Genomic DNA, 16,200 nt, shown 5'->3' with positions numbered 1-16,200 from the left:
GGATGGATCTACGGAGGGATGTTTGTCTTCATTGATCTCTACATTTACGCACAAGTGCCCTAGAAATATCAGAATCTTTAGAAATTTAGGATTTAGATCAGGTAGCCCTCCAAATGGTCAACTGTGCTCCCTGACTGACATTCCAAGGAACCATATTGGAAAAGGTATACAACCCAGGCAAGAGCTGAATCCTACAGAAAAATGTTCTTATAAGTATGGAACTACTGAAAAAAAAAATCAGATAAAGGGAAGGTCTCATATAACTTGCCTTTCCCACTTAGAAAATCTGAAAAATCCAATCTAAAATTTACTTCACTTAGATTTTATCACCATCTGGGATTTGAGATAAGTATTTTCATGGAAGGTATAATTTGCTTCATTTTCATCTCCTCTTCTGACATGGACGCTTAGCCTGATTTTTTTCCAACCTACAAACATTGCCTCAAAAAACCACTTATGACTGGGACTGATGTAGAGAACATTTGCATGGGCTTTGTTAAAGGCAGCAGCATTTGAGGTTAGAATGACAGCATCTGCTCATTCACACAGCAAGCCAGTTGGCAATGGCCTCTTCACAATAAAATATTAATATGAAGAAACAGCCTTTTTATCATTGAAGGTACTCATACCAGATTCACTGAGTAACTTTCTTCGCTCTCTTATTCATTCATTCTGTGTGGATACACTGGATTCCATCTTCTTTCAGCCCTGTAGGGGGAAATTGTGGTGGCTTTGATCCAGCGAGTTTTGGCAGGCACTGGCTATACATTGTTATTTGATTAAAGATTTGGCATATGAGCTAAGGTAGGCCTTTTTATGGCATTATCCAGAATGAGCTTCCTAATAAATGACATATTCTGCAAAGAATGTTTCCAAAGAGGCAGTTGTAAAGCTTTTCTTTGGATAGAAATGCACTTGTAGCCTGCTTACTTTATTTCATAGACTTGGTAGACTATTACTGGCTACTCCAGTATTGCTTAAACTGGGGCTTGGGCCTCCTGGATGCGAGGGGTGGAAAATTCATGGAGGTCCTCTACACAAGCCAAAGAGCTATACTGCAGTAGCAGTGGCGGCAGTAGATTGCATGATAAGAAATGGGAAGAGGCAGAAATTCTACAACTTCTAGACCCTCCCCTTTCTTTCCCACTCCTCCCTTTTAGAAGGGAAAGTGTTCGGAACAGCTGTTAACCATGGCAAGATTGCCAGAGAAGCTTGAGAGCCTTTAGGGAAGTGGGGGTGCTGTAGAGTGACAGGAAAAACGCAGAGTCAAGAGTTCTGCCAAAGAGGCCTTGGTGAATTGGAAGGTTGTGCCTCTTCCTGAGGCTCTCAAGTCATCCGTGTAGATGTGGTCAGTGCCAAATGATCAGGGCTGGCCACTGCAGGTGCTTGCTGCTGAGGATGGGACCAGGGTAGACTGTCAAAGCCAGTCCCTGGGGGACGTGGAGCCAGGAGCCAGGGCTACACTGTGGGCTTGAAGCTCAGATCCACCTGTTCCATTTCCTTTCCCTTGGACTTTCCCTACACACTGACGGAACACGGCTGGAACCTCTCTATCCAGTTCCACCCCAGAAGTGCCCGGAAGTCAGACACCAGTGATGTTAGAAACCAACTTTAGGCCCAAAGATTTAATTACTCTTCTGCAAATAAAGTCTTAGTGGGACCACCTGGGAAGAGTATTACCTGGGACAGCAAAGCACTCACAATCTCCGTGACAACTCTCCCCAGTTTCGCAGGCCCCACATTAGTGATGTCAGAAACACCCTCATCTCCCTGGGAAGGAGGTCCCCTGACCCAAGTGCTGTGCAGCCCATAGGCAGCACCCCTGGGTGCCCACCTGTCTGCATACCATCCAACTGTAGGTGGGGCTCCTACATGGGAGGCTGCCTGCCTGCTCCTCAGCCCCAGCAGAGCTGGGGAGTTTTAAAACACTGCAGATGAAATGCTCTGTCTATTTTTTTTTAATTCTTCAATTTGGTATTTCTCTCTTGAAGACTCCACATCTCTCAGCTCCAACTTTCCAACATTGCATTTGGGAGTTCCCTTCCTTGAATAACGATGTTTTCACAATTTTGACAGATGGTCCAAGCTTCCAAAATATCTGTACTTACATCCCCTCGATTTGGAGAACTGCACTACAAGGGCCTGGCAGTGAGAAAGAATATTTGAAATTAGGGATATCCCAGAAAATCCAAGCTGTGTGGATTGACAAATCTCTACTTCTTGTAGCAGGGAATGTGGGCATGGATCAGGTGGAGCTCAGGGAACAGAACTTTCTTTGCATCTGTGGGAAGGGTTGCCAACCGTGGCTTCTCTCGGTGCTACCTGTGTGTCTCCAGCTTCCTGCCTTTGGCTTTTTCTGCCCTTTTGAAGGCTTAAAATTGTGGGCTTTGAGGTAAAGCAGACTCTCACACCGGCCAACTGGTGACTTTGGGATATTTACCTAAATTCTTCATCCAGTGTTATCCTGATGCATACTAAGTGCTCAGTAAATCTTAGCCATTTTTTTTTAATTTCATCGTCTCTGCAAATTCTGACCAAATGAGAAATAGGCACAGGAACCAGACTGTAATATGTAGATGGGCAGCAGAATAGTTTCCAACCAGTTGTTTTTAGGTCGAGACTCTGGGAAGCATCCAAGCCAGGCAGACGGACAGCCACGCACGCGGACATGGTGCCCTGCATGTACTTGTCAAACGTACAGCACCCAGGAACCAGAGGCAGGGTCTGGGGTATCCCGCCCTGGGTCAGGTCCTCCACCAGGTGTGTTTACCAACTGAAAGCAGAGGTGACAGGGGAAGGCCTGTGGCTCCAAGGAAGGTTCCAGGTGAGAGAGAACAAGCCAGTGCTTAGACGTGGAATGATCATTCTCCCAAGCTGATCACTGGGGGACATGACCAGAAGGAGGGCTGAGTGAAGCACGAAGGGGTACAGAGAAGGGAGGACACTTCCTTCCCAACATTTTCAAGAGGAGAGAGCCCTAATCTTACAGGTGGATGGCAACATGGGGAGGGGAGAACTGCCCTCTTCTGCTGGTGGTGGGGATTGATTACCGTTTCCTTCTTGGGTGGAGGGTCAACATACAGTGACTCTTTGGCCAAGTGAGCCTTTCTCTCCTGTCTTGGTTTGCCAGGCTGCTAAGGCAAATATTGCACAGCAGGCTGCCTTAACAACAGGAACTTATGGGCTCAGACTTTCAGACGAAGGTTTGCTTCCTCTTGGTAGCGTTCAGGCCGTCAGCAATCCATGGCTTCCCAACCCAACGCCACGTCCTTCACTGTCTCTCCCTGGTTCCCGCTGACTTCCAGCCCCTGGCTCTTCTCTGTGGCTGTCTGACTCTGGTTTCTGATTTCCCTATCTTTATAAGGCCTCCAGGAATCCGACGATGACTCCCCCGGTTCAGTTGGGCCACATCTTCACTATAAATAACATCTCCAAGAGGCCCTCTTTACACTGGGTTCCCACCCACAGGGACGTGGATTAAGACTGAGAACATGTGTTTGCAGGGTCCAGAATTCAACCTCCCACCCCTTCCTTCAGACAGATGAAAGAACCAACAGGGAGCGGTGCTGGGGAGGGGGTGGTGCACCCCCTGAGCACACTGTCCCCACACACCCGCAGGGCATTTCTCAGCCTGGCTTCCTCCCTCCTGCCCTTTCCTTCTCTTGCAGAATTCTCCGGACCCTGGGACCCAACTCCCCAGCCTCGTGTTGATGTCCAAGCTCATGGGGAAGGCCAGACAGGGATCAAAGGAACCGACAGGGCGGGTGGGGTGAGCGCTGCAAGCTTTGACCTGCAGGTGGTCTGTGGAGGGCTGGTGGGAAGTTGGCCCAGAGAGGGGCCCGTGGGTGGAACAAAGGAGCAGGGCAGAGGGTGGGGGTGGTAGAGCCGACTGCTTCCACTTAGAAACTGCCTGCAGGGAGCAGGGAAGCTGACACAGTCAGGAGTAAAATAGGCATAAAAATGTAAGTAAGATAATGCTTCAATCTTGCATAGCATTGCCTTCTATCTTCAGACTTTTCCTGAAGTAGCAGCTAATTAATCTAATAAGGTCAGAGCAGATAACACTCAAAGGAGAGCACGCCTCTCCCCACCCATGGTTGGGGGTTGAAAAAGCAAAAAAAAAAAAAAGCACACGACTTTGGAGGTAAAGGAGCTACCCCCCAAAAGGCCTTTCATCTAGCTAAACTTTGTCCTTTTCTGCATAGCCCTTCCCCAAAAGCTCCTACTTCTCCTCCAGCATCTGTGAGCAGCCTCTCTCACTCCGAAGAAGGAACTTTTGTCCCCTTGGTTGAATTTTACCTTGTAAAACAAAAAAGTTTCTTTAAGCGCCTGAATTCCCGCCAGAAGAAACATTCTCCAGTGATTTCAACTCTGAAAACAAACAAACAAACAAAAGCTGCAAAATCCCATAATAAAGCCTATGCAAGGCGCAAGGCGGCTGAAAGTTCCTGATTGGGGTGGGAGACGGGAAAGTGGGGGGCAGGCGGAGGGTGGGGGTGGGGACTCCTTCCAAGGACCTTCCAGCTGGAAGTTTTTTTGAAATCCCCAGGCACAGGAAATGTGAACTCTTAAAGCAAACAAACCAACCACCCAGACAACAAAAGGAAACTGCATCATGACCCAGGAGTGATTGGAATGGAATTAGGGGGTCTTCTGGGCAAACAGAGCTTTGCACCCAAACCCTGTATGGGCTTCACTGGCCCACACCCCAATTCCCCATCAGACTGAGGGGGAAGCAGGGACCAAACCCCAGCTCATAGCAGCTCCCTTCCCCAAATCAGCACAGGCTCCCATTAATCCAGGGTCCCCCCTTAGTTAAGAACAGCTCCCCTCCCCCACCAGCTCCCAGCAAATTTCCCCTCGAAGCAGAAACTCCATTCCCAAGCTCTGGGCAAGCTCCTTAGAGGCAGGGCAACCCCCCTCAGCCTGAATGCCCCCTTCTCCTCTGTCCTTCTCACCAGGGGCCCCTCATGCCCTCGAACCGCCACCCCCATTACCCCAACACCCCACCCCTGCATAAAATGACCTGTTGGACAAGCTTACCGGATAACGTGGGAGTGAGGGTGAGCCTCCCAGCAAGGCTGTGGTCTCAAGGGGTCACACTCCAAGCCAGAAGCAGGACTATGGGTGGCCAAGGGACAGATGGGTGCTGCCTGGAGGGGTCCTGGCACCTCCTTACCAGGGGGTTCCATGCCTGCGGGCTGTACCTGAGGCCGAGCTTGCTACAGTGGTCTCCATTCCAGAGGGAGCTGCCTCTGAAATCTGAGCAAAACGTATGTTTAATAGGGAAACAAAATACAAGTTAAAAGCTAACTTTCAACTCCAGTGCCCCTGGTCTTTCAGACGCCTTTTCCCAGTGCCATGGAAGGGACACATGGAGCTGGAAAGGGTCTGAGAAGGCTCACAGATCTGCCTTCCTATTGACAGAGGGGAGACCACAGCCTGATTTCTGGGATGAGGGATCGTGGCTCTTAGTTCCCCACTGCTGTAGCAGTAGCCGTCTGTGTCACCTCTCTGTCTGTCCCTGAGGCTGCCCACAGTGTCCAGTGGCCTCTCTCTCTGCACCCAGCTAGGACCTAATAAAAGAGCCTTGGTTGGCAGGCACTCTGACTGCAGAGAAACCATGCAACGGCTCCCCAGGCCAACTCTGTCCTTTTCAGGTCCCCTTCAATCTAAGCCCTTAAAAGTGGTCCTGGCATTTATTTACCTCAGATGTTCCCAAAGAAGCCAGGAGAACTGAGTCCCTGGGGGAAAGCAGAAACAAGGAAGCCCCAAGTCTTATAAGACCAACCAAAGTTTCAAAACTATCTCTGCTCCGTGAGGCCCCAAGCCAAAGGAGAGTTTCTAGAATGTCGACACAGGACGCAGATTCTGCAGCATTAACCGGACATGGTATCTGTGCATTTCATGGAAAAATTATCTGAAATCAAAGGGCATTTGGCAATTTTTTTCCTGAGTGGTAAACAAACCAATGGAAATTAAATCAGGAGACTCCAGGGGTGCTTCCCAGTGAAATATATTTGGGTCCACTCTCTTCCCCAATACATTTTCTTGTTCTGTATCTTAATAATGCAACAGACCAGAGAGAGGGATGATCTGAGGATGATTAACAAAGTTTCAGAAGATAATTTGCATGGAGTTTAACCTTTTTAAAGTGACTGTCTTTTTTTTAAAATAAAAAACCTAGCCTATTAATGTCACATGTTGACGTTATATGTTGAATTATATTCATAATGATGAATTATGAGAACTAAAATAACTCTGACCTGCAGCATGGCAACAGAATAATAGAATGGGATGGTTCTGAGTGGAAAGCTGAGAGCCAGCCCTTTTGAGAACCACTGAGATAAAGACTGGACTAGGGAAACTTAAGAGCCCAGGCTCTGCCACTTGTGTGTTGAGTGTGATGTCTGGAAGTGGTTTCCTTGTGGCTGCCTCAGTTTCCCCATCCGTGAAGTTGTCTGCCCTGCCCATCTCACAAGGCTACTGTGAAGCTTGAATGAGATGGCATACATAACATGTCTGGCCATGATAAAGCATAATAGAAATGGCAAGTATCGCAAATAACTGGACCACTAGTTGAAAAAAGCAATGCTCCCCTCATATGGAAGAATGCTAATCCACCTTCATCAGTGGAGTCCAGTGAAACATGCTATTTTAGTGTCCTGGCTGCTCAAGCAAATGCCACACAATGGACTGGCTTAAACAATGGGAATTTATTGGCTCACCACTTTGAACCTAGAAGTGCAAAATCAAGGCGTCATCAAGGTGATGCTCTCTCCCAGGAGACTGACGTTCTGGGACTGGCTGCCAGTGAGGCTTAGTCCTGGCAGGGCACAAGGTGGTCTCTCCTGGCTTCTCTCTTCTCTTCCAGGTCCTGCTGACTTCCAGTTTCTGGCTGCTTCCTCGTGGCTTCTCTCTTTCGGAGGCTTTCCTTATAAGGCCTCCAGTGATAGACTTAAGAGCCATCCTGATTCCCTGAGCCACACCTGAACTGAGCCGAGCTCAATAAAAGACCCTATTTACAATGGAAGGCATTGGGTTTAAGAATGTATTGCATACCTCTAAGCTATCACGTGTATACACACCCTTACACACACATACACACACTCAGAAGAACCATTCTAGGTATTTTAATCAAGAACGGCTTACAATGGGCACTTACAAAACCGTTGCAATGGCTGCGAAGTCTCTGCGGGACCTCTGGGAGTGGCTTCCAGAGCAGAGCAGAACTGGCACTGGAGAGGACACTTATCTGTGCGGTCTCGTTGGAGCTGGACTAGATTCTAGAAGCCCCTGTGACCCCCAGGACAACCGCCTCTGTACAGCCAGGAACTGGAATGGAAACCAAGCACCAAGCAAACAAGCCATGCCAGACACAATCTCACTCTACAATATAGCTTGCTGTTAAACCACTAAAACAGGGCAGAAAAGAAATAGTTTCTACCTTCCCTTCCACCCTCCAAATCTCCTACAAATAATTCGATAGAATCTAATGCACTTTGACACCAACTGCCAGAGATCATAGGAGCTGCAGTTTTAGCGTTCCAGGCTCTTCATCTAGAAGGAAGACAGAAGCCAATGCCCAACATCCACATTTTGGCTTCTTAACAGTCACATAAACCTCAGTCGAGTTGGGGAGGTTGGAAAGCTAAAAGCTGCACTTCCAGACTTCTTGGAGTTCAGATTGATTTCTTTATCATTAGGGCACAGACTGAGACACTCCCTGAAAGTTCAGTCGCTCAAACAGGACTGAAGAGTGGATAGATGGCTTGCTCGTGAAGTTCCCCAAGAGCCTGCTTGTGCAGGGCTCTCTTATTTGTTCACTGTGCCTGGGCAAGGGTTCTTTACATGTGTGAAAAGGCGGAATCAATCATCTTCCTTTTAGCCATTTCACTTCCACCTACATTCTGTTAGTTGGAACGTGGCAACAGGGCCACACCTAGCTCCATGAGTCACTGGGAAAAGCAGCCTTGAGCAGGACAGCATTTGCCCAGGTGTAACAGTTTGAAGCTATGATGGACCCCCAGAAAAGCCATGTCCTTTAATCCTCATTCAATATCGCTGGGTGGAATCATTTTTATTGTTCCCATGGAGATATGACCCAGGCAATCATGGGTGGTAACTTTCAATTAGATGGTTTCCATGGAGATGTGTCTCCACCCATTCAAGGTGGGGTTGCTTACTGGAGCCCTTTAAGAGGGAGCCATTTTGGAAAAAGCTTTAGAGCTGCCGGAGCCCACACAGCTAGAGACCTTTGGAGATGCAGAAGGAAAACGCTCCCGGGAAAGCCTTCTGAAATGAGGAAAGAAAGCTAGCAGACATTGCCATGTGCCCCCCAGCTGAGAGAGAAACCTGAAGTTCATCTGTCTTTTCTTTGGAGTTAAGTTATCTTTCCCTTGATGCCTTAGTTTGGACATTTTCACAGCCTTAGAACTGAAAGCTTGCAACTTAATAAGTTCCCCTTTTTAAAAGCCATTCTGTTTCTGGTTTATCGCATTCTGGCAGCTTTTGCAAACCAAAACACTAGGGGAAAAAAAAAGTAGTAGGTTCTATAGCAAAGAGAACAAAAGGGAGAAGAAATATTGGGGGACCGTCAGCAGTTTTTGCCACACTCTCTCACTTCACAAAAGCACAGTGATGGAAAGCACCAACTAGTTGAACTCTTTCGTAGGCAATTATTAAAGTAACTTTCTTTCTTTGGGAAATACTTGCTGCTGGTATTTCTCAGGCGTTTTCAAACTTACTAACTATTGAAACAGATCTCAGTGAGTCTAGAAGCCAAAGAATAAAGCTTTATCATGCATTCATGAGACTCTAGCTGGACCCTAATTTGGTGTTCGGGTCAACTGGCCTGCCTCTGCAGAGCTCTGGAATAAGGCTGCTTGCTGTCCCTTTGTCACCTGAATCCTTCTAACCCAGATTATACTTAATGACTTTTACTCTGGAGGTGGTGGCAAAGTTGTCAAAGTCCCCACCCCCTCCCAGTTTGTCAGAGGAAAACGGACATCTGTAGCTTCTAGAGCAAAGTTGTCAGGTCTCTGAGGAAAACACCCGTCTTTCCCCCAACCCCCCTCTCATGTGTCTTTCAGGCACAGACATGTTGTTTACTCTGTTCAGTGGAACGACTCTATTTGGACGTGGCTGCTCTCTGGGGGCTTGTAAGTTAAGGCTGCCATCTCCTTGGCTGGGTGAACAGTCTCCCTGCAGGGAGGGTACTCCACTTCCAAAGCCAGTTATGTGGTATTCTCTCCCCTTGGATTCTCTTTGTTATCCTTCAACTAGCCTCCAACTTTTAGTCAAACACTTTTGAACTTGACCTCCTGTTCTAAGGAACTGAGGAAAGTGTCCCTGTCTGCATTCCTGTGGGAGAGGTAAAGGGGGAATAACGTCCCAGCGGCCTTGATGTGATTACAGCAGTGAAGAGAGAGAGCCACCCAAGGAAGGTGAAACTTGGACCTAAGCCTGGAACTTCTGTGCTTTAGCTGCCCCTCCCCCTCTTCACAGCTGACTCAAGGCTCTGAGTGGCTTTACTAAAATAACCCGAAGTTTTCATTCATGTTGTTTTCATCATGATGTTTAGAATCATCTGAAAATCAGTGAATTTAGCAGGATATGTCTTCATTTCTACCATTTCTGAACCACTCTGGAGATCAGAATGACTCAACCCTACCTCTTGGTTGTATATATCTTCTACCATAAGCTCTAAAACTCCATTCACAATAATAGGTCGCACTGCAAAGTTTGGAGAGATTGCAACAGAATTCTTTCAGTTTAGTTAAAATGCCAATTAACCATCTAGCTCCATCGTTGCCACTGTGGACTGCTTCCAGGGAAATCCTCCCAGTGCTTTGCAAAGAATTCCTGCCAGGCACCCAAGTTTCAATTCTGTGAGCTCTGACTCCATGTCTGTCATCTGGTTTCTGAATTTAGCGGTGGTGTTTGGGTTTGGGATGACCTGAGCTTAAGTGATCTTTGTGCTTCATCTGGGATATGCTATTGAAATGCCAGGTTGCAGCTTTCCAGTGACCATCTCTCCAGGGCACTCTTCCAGGGAGACCCTCCTCTTAGAGTAGGTCAAGCCCCTTTTCATTAGGTTGATTCGATAAACAGTGATTGAGGTTTAGAGAAGGCAACGCTTTAGATAACTAATCTGATTCATTTCTATTTTTTAAGGACCATGTTGCAAAAGCTATTCATTCATTGCTCAAACATAATCATGCCTCCTGGGGGGATCGCATTGCCCCTGTTTACAAAGGATGGACTAACTATGGGCTACGCACTGTGCTGAGCAGTGTATGTGCTTTGTATCGGCTGATCCTCAGAACTTCCCTAGGGCTATTTCACAGATGAGGCATCTAAGCCTAAAACTGTTTCAACAGCCTATATGGGGTTTCCTGGCTAGTCAAAGGCAGAGCTAGGATACCAGCCCAATCCTTTCCCATGCTGAGGCTTGTGATGTAATAGCTTTGCTACACTACTTTTGTGTCTGTGCCCACCCATCCAGAGGCTGGTAGTTTGCAAATGCAGAAGATGGTCCATATCAATCTCAGCTGAGGAGGGTACATTGCTCCTCTCCTGCCTGGCTGACAGTGAATCTCTAAGATATCTCTGGAGGTCAGAAGCTAATGAGACAGACCAGGTGCTGTGCCTGGAAGAGGCATCTCCAGCATCCAGCAGAAGAGATTTTATTATTTGTTATTATTTGCATTGCCATGCCACCCACCCCACCTACAGTCCCAACCAATGCCTCTTGCAAAGGAGACGCCTACGGCACACTAGGCACTCCTCGCTGGAGCGCATCATGGAACTCTGTGAATTATCCTTCGTAGCTTTTCCGTGGCCAGCACATCAAGATGCGTGGGTCCAAGGGTCAAGTGGAATGGGTCATTAAGGGATTTCCATATAGTTTTACTAATCCAGAGTCATAGGGGAGTGGAGAAATGAGCAGTTACGAAGAAAATGCCTCTGGAATTCCTGCCTCATGCTTCCCACCCATTTAAATCTGTCAGGGTGACATCCTCTGCAGAAGCTGAAAGAGATCAGCTGACCCCAGGGTTTACCAAAAACCAGGCTGGAAGCTGGGGGAGAGAGCTGGGGGGAAATTGACACTGTTGGGTTAAGCCTCTGGAGTTAAAGTTAAAGTGTAGGTCAAGTTCCCAAACTAATTTCTATAGGAAATAGAAGCCGTAGGAAGGAGAAAACGCAGTGGATGGCATTTAAAGTAGTAGCTAAGCCATTCGGCATGTAAGTATGAGATTAGCAATGAAAATCAGATTTGAATACACATATTCTCAGCCCCCTTCTCTTTACTCTCCATCTTCCCTCCTCCCTCCTTAAAGAAGAAAATAAAAAAGCCTGGCAGACTCTGAAACACGCACGCATGCAGCACTGTCATAAAGCCTCCTGCTAGAGCCACAAATCCCAGGAGCAATTCAAATGCGAACAACTGTGTGTTTTTTATGGACAAATGTAAATCATACCAGATACAGGTTTTGAAAAGAGGCCCCAGATCTTTTTTTTGCCCCTTACCGAGCCTTGAGCATAAAAGCACCACCGAATGCCCCGCCTTGCTGGAAGGCTACTCTCTGTGTCTGCTGCTCTTCTTTCCCTGTTGTGGACTCCAATTCAAGTGCTCACTTGATACATTTTCTGGTGTTCCCCCAGGAGCAAAAGGTACAGCCTGACTTCTGCATTGCCCTCAACTGGCTGGCTGGGACAGAAGATGTTCCACATCAGAAATGGGCCAGGACAATACTCGTCCACAACACAAGGAAGCAAAGAGACTTGGAGTCCCGACTGGCTGCTCTCTCACACTCTGGTCCCCACTCAGAGATTCCTGAGCCCTGGCAGTATCAGGGCCGGACGGTGGTGAGCCAAAGGTAGGGGGCTTGGCTGGGATGTGGCTTTCAGGAATGACTGATTGCAAACTCAGGGTGAGGGGAAGCAAAGGGAATGGTGGGGGTGGGCAGGAGGGGGTCCACTCAAAGGCACTGAAGTTGCAGATGCAGAAAAGGGTCTTATTTCCTCTGAGAAACGTAGGAAGACCTGGTGACAATTTGATTTCAAAGTCTGACATCAAAGCAGAGGTGCGGTTTTCAATTCATCCAGGAATGAGTGTGGGGTTGAAGCAATTCCCAGAAAGTCCTAGCCAGGGAAGGCTTGACTCCTCTCACCTGGCTGGATGGGGGGTGAGGGGGGGCGGGAATCAAATGACCAAAAATGCCCCCCTTAAAGCCTGGGGTGTCCGTCTGGCGACCAGTTCCTGCAGGCCCCTCTCCAGCTTGATCATGCTTTCCAGACGGACCCGGCTCTGCGTGCTGTGTGGAAATGGCCTGCTTACAAAACAACCTAAGCATTGCCAGATGTGGGCACCTGGCCAGCTCGTGCAGAATTCAGCCTTTGCTTTGCTCAGGATGGTACAACTTAGAGAGAGCCTCAGAAGTTGTATTTTAATCCCCTCTCCCCTTCCTCCTCCCTCCCCCTCACACTTTCCTTCCTTCATCTCTGCAGCAAAACTCTCTCACCCCAACACATGGTAGAAATTCATTGTATGTGATGTGCATTTATTTATATGCATATATATATATAAAACAGCAAAAACACCTATTTCCCTTATGCGTGCTAAAAATTTAAAATAAAAATAATTCTTTGGATGTGGGGGCTGCCTCCTACTGACCGGTGCTTGTTACCCACAAATGCTTCTCCACTGAATTTTCAGCTCTAAAATCTCCACTTGGAAGCTGAGCGTTTAGGAATGTGTGAAGCAGAATACATACAGCCCCACACGGTGGAAGCAGATCCATTTTGTTCCCGCCATCTAAAGTGATCTTTTATCATTTAAAGTTGCTCTACTGTGATGAGAAGATGGAAGTACTGCTGAGAACCTGGGTGAATAAGCACAGGTCCATTTATAGTTTAAAGCCAGGGCTGACCGGAGACTTCCCCACTGATCAAGCAGGGTCATTGGTTCTGGAAATTTTCACTGCCATTTCTTCGTTCTGGGGGGTTGACCACATGGCTTCGTGTGAGGGTTCAAACCACCCTTGCTTTTATAATCTGGGTCTCATCTGAAAGCCTGCGGGGCAATGGAGGCCGCACTTGGCTTGGAGCCAGTCACATTTGCTAGGACCTAAATTGTGAGGGATCTCTGTGGATGGCCAATACAATCTCTCCTCTCTCAATCTCTCAGGCACTCTCTCTCAGGCACACACACACGCACACATATACACACACACTCACTGTGGTTGGTTCAGCCTCTCCCAGTCAGCATGGAATGTCAAGAAACCCAACCAATCTCCGCTTGCTGACTTCCTCTGACCTGAAGCAGGCAGCAGAATTTGTCACCCATACCTGGAAAGTGGAATGTGCATCCTTTTCCTTTTGGGAAGAGAGGTTTAGCAGGCAGAAGAGGCATGCAGGGTGGTGAGAGGAAGGTGACAAGTTGCTGGGACATTCACTCAGGCAATTGCTATAGGATGGAGAGGGCAGGTCCCTGGGGGCAGAGCTTCACAGGAGAGGATGCTTTGGGCAGGAAGGACCCCAGGTCTGAGTCCTGCCTCCCCCTTTTACTTGAGTAAGTTGCCCATCTGTTCTGTCCCTTGTGTCTTCGTGGGTAACAGAGAGACCATAACTCCTGAGGTTATCAGATTAAAGGAGATAATCCAGGTAACAAATGAATCTGCCCAGTGCTCAGAAATGCCATCCTCCTTGTTCCTGGTGATGATGGGCATCATAACCATTTTATCAGCGCTCTGCCACATGGATCACTGGCTTGGGCAACTCACAAATATCCTTCCAGTCTCAGTATTCTCACCTAGAAAATAGTTGTAATGATATCATTTTATGTGGTGGTTCTGAGTATTTAATAAGACCTGAAAGTAAGAAAGCCCTCACAACTACTGAAGCCCTGCATCAAGACAAAGATAAGGGTAAGGAGTGCGTGCTTGCCCTAGAAAGGCCAACCCAAGTCCTCTTGGTCCCCTCCAAATGTGACCACCTAGTCAGCAGAGCCCCACGTCCTCCCAGCACCTCACATGAGCTGCTAATTTTATTTTGATTTATTTCATTGCACATAAATTGGACTGATATGTAATCGAGACCATTTTCCTGGGGTTAACAAAGATTAAAATTAGCGCTTCACCTTCTTTCAAAACCCACATTCATTTTAGGAAGCTGAACAAAATTCAGAGAGCTTTTGCTCTGCATTTCGAAGCCTGTGCATGTGGACATCCGATGTTCTGGGAGGTTCAGCATGATGGAAAGAGCTGCTCCCCAGAGTTTCTGGACTGGCCACCAGTAGCATGAGAACCATTCCCAAGAGGTGTATTCAACGTGATTTTGCTGACCCGTCTTAGGCAGTGGGTTGTGTTTATATTCAATGTAATTCTTCTGCAAACACCAATCAAGCGCAGAACCTAAAAAACAAGGAAAAGGAAGGTCTTGTCCGGAAGCCTGTCCAAAGTACCATTTCAAGGATCCGAGATGGCCATTCCACTATGATAGAGACGTTTCCTTGGTGAAGATTAATCTGTTTGCAGACTCAGCATCACCTCACGCAGGTCCAAGTGCAGACACCGTGAGGTCGTTCCATGTGCTGGTCAGCCCTGGGAATCAGGGGTGGTTATTTCCCTTCTGTAGATAGATGGTGAGCATCGACACCACAAGCCACTCCTAAAGCCCTACGAACTTCCCCTAGCAGGTTGGTACAGGCATCACCTCCACCTGCCCAGCCCAGGACTGCTGGGCCCTACTGCTGCTGTGGTGACATTTCTCCATGATTTCTCCTTGCAGCCATCAGAGAAGGAAGTCTACCCTGGTTTCTCAATGGATCCCTGATTTAATCCAGGGTTAGGTTGAAGAGGAAGGCAGAAATACGATGGGCCTGGAAGATGTCATGGAATCCCTTTTCCATAGGAAGCAGCAGTTGAATAGAGAAACTTATGCCTGTCTTCAAACACCTTGGAGAAGCAGCATCATGTAGGGGAGAGAGCACAAGCCTGGGCCCTAGACAGGTGCGGCCATTTGCTAAACGTCCATCCTGAGCTCCAGTTCCCTCATCGATACAATGGAGACAACAGTGACCCTCAGAAGTGATTCCAAGGTGTAAAGATAAGCTATGTAAAGTTCCTGGTTCATAATAAGCAATCAACAACTTAATGGCACTATTTTTCTTAGTATTCGAGGCAGGGTTATGTTCTGGTTACTTGAATTTTGGAGGTTACATTAATGGTAACATACTTAAAATTTTTCAACCAGAAAATTCTAGATGTTGCCGTCCTCCAAGTGGAAAATGTTTCTAAAACATATGTATACATTTATTTTCCCACCACAAGAGGGAACAAAATGAATTTTTCTGTGCCCTGGGGCAGTCACTCTGACTGTGAAGTCCTTTCATTGCTCAGGCCTTCGATGCAGATGTGAAAAGTTCTACAGACCCAAGGATGGGCACCAATCCTTCCAAGCTAATAATTGGTGGTTTTGAATAAATCTCTGCTATCAGAGTACTTTATGAAAGGTTTCTATTTTACATAGCAACACAAATTGGGACCTGTGTGTGGGAGTGGCTGTGTTTCAACTGAGGATTGGTTTCTAGTTAGCGGAAGTTTTATTTATTCTTCATTTATGATACACAGTTAGTCCTTCCCGAGTAGAGAGAAAGTGGTACCCATGGCAGATGCCCAATCTCAGTCAAATCCAAGACCGGGCTGGACTTTTTTCATCAGATTTAAGTGAGGCCTCCTTAGAGTCATCTGCCTCCCCAGATTTATTTGAAACATTGAGCACTTGAATTATGCCAAGGGAAAGGGGGCTGGGGAGACAGGAGGTGGGAAATCAACCCACATTTTTCTTATTAACTCCTTCTGAGAGTTTAGAGGAAATCAGCCTCAAAGTTTAGGAAAGGAGAGGAACATTTAGTTTGGTCCAAGATGATTAGGTTCTGAGCTTCAGTACTGAGGAGCGGGAGCCTGTCTGACACTGGGAGCGCTCAGCCTCTTTGCTTCCCATAATTTGTGGCGCTTTGTGACAGCATCCTCGGCTACCTCGAACACCAACGACTTTTAGGAAACAGCAATCTGGTGAGTTCAGTGCAAATGAATCAGAAACATACGGATTGCATTTCCCTGAGAAAATAGATCACTTGAGAAACTGAAGGGGCAAAGTGCTTGGGAAACTGCATTATGGATTTTGTCAAGGCCA

This window comes from Tamandua tetradactyla, chromosome 18 (assembly GCF_023851605.1).
Source record: "Tamandua tetradactyla isolate mTamTet1 chromosome 18, mTamTet1.pri, whole genome shotgun sequence".
Taxonomy (NCBI): domain Eukaryota; kingdom Metazoa; phylum Chordata; class Mammalia; order Pilosa; family Myrmecophagidae; genus Tamandua; species Tamandua tetradactyla.
The sequence above is the reverse complement of the archived record's forward strand: the minus strand, read 5'-3'. Positions refer to the sequence as shown.